Raw genomic sequence first — 6,050 nt, 5'->3', positions numbered from 1 at the left:
TCCCTTTTGTGCACTAAACCCGAGAGGAAGTCACCGACGAGTATTCTCCCTATTCTTTCTCCTTTAGTGCTCTCCATCACAACCGCTTCATCAACTACACCACAAGCAAGCGCAAGTTTATCCTCTTAGTGGATAAAGAGGTAGAATGGTGTGTCCTTCCGGACCCCTCTCTCACTATGGTGGACCACTCCACTCCTCTTAAATGGAAGATCCCCCGGCAGCACATCCCCGATGAATTGAGAAGAATCCGAGCCCGGAGTGCAATTCCTCATCCTCCACCGGTCTACCTCCCGGAGCAAAATGTTCCCCCCCCCCATAGTGGGGGGAGGTGAGGCATCTTCCTCCTCTTCTTTTCCTCCTTTTGATTTGAATTCCCTCCGTAGTACCCTCGAGGATATCCGCCGTGATAACCAAGCTTACTCTGAACAATGGGGGTACTACGGAAGGATGAATTATGATAATCTTGTGCAAGCGGGCATGCAAGCGCCCTATGTTAACTATCCCTACCACCCTCCTCAAGAGGGTCCGGTTAACCATTGGGGGCCCTATGACCCCAACAACCCCACCCCCAATGACTACCCCTATTGGGAGGGTAAAATCGACCCTACACAACGTATTGGCACCCCACCATACAACCCATATCGCTCGGGTGGGAATGATCCGGCTTCCACATCAACCCCAAATCCTTTCGATGGTGGTTGGGGTGGCCATGGGTTGCTCTATGAGCATTTCAACCAACCCTTCCACCCATTTATGGATACTCTTGGGTTTGATTTTGATAACCCCCCTCAACTTAGAGAGCAAGGAGATAGGAACCCATGATGAGGGTTCCCTTCCTCCCCCCCGGAACTTCTAACTTTTAACTTTTGCTCGAGACGTGCAAAAGACTAGTGTGAGGGAGGATGTTTCTCTTGGTTGGTTGAAATGTACATAGGAGGGTAGTGTGGTAGGGTAGTAGCTTGTAAATGAGGAGGACTATTGAGGATAGTGGCCTTGTTGTAGTTGATGATGTTGTGATGATGATGATGATGATGTTGTGATGATGATGATGATGGTGATGTGATGATGATGATGATGTGATGGTGATGATGGTGATGTTTTGATGATGTTTTTATGATGATTTTTGATGATTCTTGAGTTTTGTGTAGGCGAAGATGCTCCCAAGGAAAAATCCAAAATTCCCGACAATCCAAATTCCCGTAATCCAAACTTTGTAGATAACTTTTTATTTAATTTTCTTTCTTTTTTTTTTATTTATAACTTTAGTTTTTTTTTTCTTCTAACTTTTTCTTATTTTGTCATATTTTCTTTTGTTTTGGCTCACTTTTCTTGAAGCTTGAAAGCGGAGACGAAGGAAGTTAAGGAGCAACATGAGCTCCCTTGGTGAGATTGTATGAATTATCTTGTCTTCCATTTCAAGCGGCGTTTGGTGAGACCTTTCCTCTCTTTTATTTTCTCTTTCTTTGAGTGCTTAGTCTAGGATTAGCTTAGGAAGAAGTTGAATGGTTCGAGGTTGCTTGATTTTGGTTCTAAGGAACCTGGGATCGTTGATGTTGTTATCAATGATCACTTGTATGACGATTGGGTTTTACTTTTATTATATGCCTTGTTTGTGAACCTTTTAAATTTCTTCCTCTTTTTGTTCTATTTGTTTTTTTTTTTTTTTTTTTTTGTGACGAGCATGACTATGACAAGTTGAAAAAATTTTTGATTTGGAATTTCCTCATTCCTTTGGATTTGTGTGCCTTTGAAAGCTTATCTTCCTAGTTGATGAATGTTTGCACGGTTTGAGAATGCTTAGGGTTGAGTTAGACACATTGCAAGCTAAGGTAGCCCGGTTTAGAACTTTTGAGGACATTTGAACCCCTTGTTCATGGAAAAGTGGTAAGATGAAGTTGCTCTCTATAGTGGATAGGATTCCCTCTAATTAGTATTTGCTTATTTCTTATCTCATGTGAGCGTCATTTGTTCTAGCATTCAACATTCTTGTCAGTGGCATTTTGGATCCTTAACTATGCATGTCTTAATCTTTTTGTTGGTATCTAGCTCCCGAGATCGTGACCAAACAACTCTAGAGGAGGAAGAGGGCATTTCTTCTCATTTTTCTTTGTTTTCTTTGTGTTTTGTTACAAATTTGGTTTTCATTTTTGCATCCACCTACTTGCTAATCAATTTGAGCCTTATTTCCCTTTCTTCACTTAGCCATATTAAAAACCTATCGGCCTATGTTCTACCGACCCTTGTAGTTAGTGAAACATTGGCTTGTGAGGTTCAAGTTTGAGAGTATTGGTTTTGAGCAAGAAAGTTGTGTAAATCGGTTCAAGTAAGGTTATGAAAGTTGGTTATGAAAAGAATATGCAAAAAGTTTGTGAATAAGGTTGCAACACATGAAAACCAAGTGAAGTTGAAAAAGAAAAAAAAAAAAGAGAAAAAATGATGAAAAAAATGAAATGAAAAGAAAGAAAAAATAAAATGATGAAAAAAAATGAAAGAAATGAAAAGGGATGAAGTAATGTTGTGAGGTTTTTATTGAAGGTTGTAATTTGAGATTAGGTTCAATTCTTAGATTGTTCTTGAGAGATGGCAACTCTTTTGCTTCACTTAGGATTTGCCACCAAAATTTTCAAATTGATTCCCTACCTTAACCCATAGCCATGACATTACAACCCTATTGAAGACCCTTGGACTTGGAGGAGCGCGGTCAAAGACCAGTGGAGGGAGATAGATTTCAACCATATGGAGAGAGTATGCATAGTTGAGATGTCGGGATGACCTTATGATTCCACATAAAAATATATTTTTCCGTTCCCTCGAGGAATCATGAGGAGCTATCTAGGGGATGACTTGAAACTAGTGGAGAGAACGTGGACCGTCTTGGTTGGGGCTAGGGCGGAAAGTGAAGTCATTAGTTCTCTTTGCTTAGCTTAGGTTTGTCTCTTTCAACCGCGAGCATCTTATAACGTGTTTTCCCTCATTGAATTGAGAAAGGTGAGTATTCTTTGGTGCATGTCTTTTCGTTCGAGTTCAAATGGAGCATTTTCTACCTAAGTGCTTAAGTGGTTTTTCTTAACCCTTGTCATGTTATGTTTGTTGTGGCTTTCTCATTGTTTTGATATCCCTTGCTCGAGGACTAGAAAGAGGCAAGTGTGGGGGAATTTAATGAGTGGCATTTATACCACGGTTAAGGTTCATTTTGACAGTCATTTTCCCACATTTGCGGCTTGTTTGCATCCTTTTCTTTGCACTTAGTTACATTTCCCTTTATGCATCTTATTTCCTAGATTTTGCCCTTTTTGCTACTCTTTACTTTGATTTCCATGCTTATTCTTTGTAGGAACCGGGGTCTTCAAGAGGAGGAAGCTAAAGTTCAAGAAAAGCTGAAAGTAAGCAAGGTTAAGGAGAGGTTCGACCGAACCCCCTGAAGGTGCGGTCGAACCAGGGTATGGCCGAATCTGCTCCATTGTCTGACCGAATGTCGAGGCAGAGTCAAGTTGCTTTTTGGTGATTTTGCAGGAGTGGTCGAACCTCAGAAGTTCGACCAGACCAGGATCAGGGGAGTTCGACCGAACCTACCCATGGTTCGGCTGAACCTACCCTACAGTCCGGCCGAACCCTTCCAGTGTTCGGTCGGACCACTCCCCTACTTCAGCTAGCTATGTACGGACTATATAAGTCCCATTTGAGAACGTTTTGATGTAAGTAGATTAACTTAGTTTTAATTTTCGGCATTTTTTTTAGCTTAATCTAGAGAGAGACACTATTAGTCTTCATTTGGTAGAGAGAGAAAGTGTGGATTTCTTCATTGATGAACTTGGATATTGAAGAAGAAGCTTGTTTAATCTTTTTTAGATCTTCAACTTCAATTAATGAGAAAACTCTTACTCTTTCTCTTTACCTTTGCATTTAATTTTGTTTGTTTACTTTGATTTTCCTTCCTTGCTTATTAATCATGTTGATGCTTATTGATTTGGTGATTGATATTGTTTTCAACATGATTTGTGAGTAGTCACTTAGCTAAGGGTGTGGGGATGGTGTAGTTGCTAATTGTTATGCTTATAATATTGGGATTAAGTTAATTGTGATTAAAATCTTTGCATGCTTGATATTCTTTGATCTTCTTGCAAGTGCACATTGTTGGTTGATTAAAGGTGAATCTTTGCTGACAAGGAACGGAAGTTGACTTAGTTAAGGTTCATTACTATCGATTGTTCTTTGATTGCACCTCCCAATATATGGTTCTGGTGTGGAAACATAGAGGCTATGTTAGGAGAAACCGATTAACCCCGGAAGACGGTTAGATTGGACCTTATTTCGATATTCATGCATGTTTAGTTCACTATTGATTTGCTTTTATGTTATTGCAAGATCAAGCGACATCTACATCTACCCATTTCCCTTGGTGTTTATTTATATTGATTTTAACTCGTTTTAACTTTAGTTTAATCTCTTAGTCATTCCTTTGTCCCGAGATAGCTTAAAGTCTAGTGATGAACGCGGTGTTTATGCGCTTCTCCCTGTGGTTCGACCCCTCTTCTTGCCATATACTTGTATTAGGATAAGTCGAGTGTTATAAATTGTATCTGATTTAGGTGTAGTTGTCTAACGACGCGATTATTCCTCTATCATTAGGACTCCATTTTTCTTCTCTACCCAAGCCTTCTTCTCTGAAGTGTCAGCTTTTCTTTTCCCTTTACCTTTTGTAGAGCTCTTCTTCTTAGGCATCGTATGTGTTTTGAATTCAAACTTTTCACCCAAGCGTTCCTTAATAGGAATTACCTTGTCACCTAGACGACTCTTCACATCAGTCTTACTCTATTTTCCACTAAAGGATGACCCACTTGATGGCAAAGTTGCAAGAGGCAAAGACTTTTCTCCATTCATGGTGCCCCATCTTAGAGAAGCGTTTCTTTCTTCTCACAAAGCAATTTGTAGTGTATTTTTCAACATTGTCGGGAGGACTAATTAATTCTAGTCTCTCCATTATCCACATTTGCAAAATTTCAATGCATATAAATTAATTACTATACAAAAATATGTTTTTGATTTCTTTAATTAAAAATATTATTTTCCTACCTGTAATAAAATTGGAGAGCCCCGAAAAGGCGCTTTTGGATTTCTCTTCAATTCATCAAGACTAAGCATAGTCTCTCCAACAATTAATGGCATTGGATTTCTTTCAGATTCAATATGCTCCAAAACAGTTGATATAATTTCTTGGCCCTCATTAGTTCTCCCACTAGTGTGAAGATATTGGTTAAGCATGCAAAAGAGAAAAGCCCTTCTTCTATAAACATGAAAAGATATCAAAGTAATGGCGTGCAAATTCTTTCAAATTGACTATGCTACCATCTACAATATTTGTTAGATCTTTGTCTCTTAAATTAAAGAAGCGCTCAAAATCTTTATAATAATATTCATTTATTCTAGAGATTACTGCAAGATCTAATACAGGGAAGCCTAAGATAGCACCAAATTCTTCCGGTAAAGGGCTAATTTCATCACACCCTAGTCTAAAACAATGAGTATCTACATCCCAATATTCTAATGCGGTATGAATGAAGTCTATATCAAGATCTACCCCCTTAACACCATAGATACCCCCCATATGAAAAAAGTCTAATTTTTTCTCTCTTTGGCAGTTAGAGACCGACACCATTCATGAGTGAAGTTGGTAAAACTCTTAGTAATTAAAGACATGATTATTTTTTTCAAAACCTAAGACTATGTTTAATCTGCCGAAATTATGAAGAAAATCGGCGGACCAGGGGGATATTTATACACAACATCGGCACAGTTTCAATCTGGAAAGGATTCGGAGTCAGCGCTCACCAACGCCAAACGCCAAAATCTGGCGCCAAGCGCCAGCGTTAGCGCCTAGCGCCAATGCAAACCGCGTGGCGCCACGTGGCGCTGACGTGTCTTATCAGCGAGCTTTTCAAAAATCGCGTTTTTTTACTGATTCGAACCTGAACAATGGCTTTACGATTGTTTATCCCTTCTCATACCCTTTTAATTAATTTTATATAGTAACTATTTTTTCTTTTTTTTTT

Source organism: Chenopodium album, chromosome 5 (genome assembly GCF_948465745.1).
Source record: "Chenopodium album chromosome 5, dcCheAlbu1.1, whole genome shotgun sequence".
Taxonomy (NCBI): domain Eukaryota; kingdom Viridiplantae; phylum Streptophyta; class Magnoliopsida; order Caryophyllales; family Amaranthaceae; genus Chenopodium; species Chenopodium album.
This window is presented reverse-complemented; position numbering follows the sequence as displayed.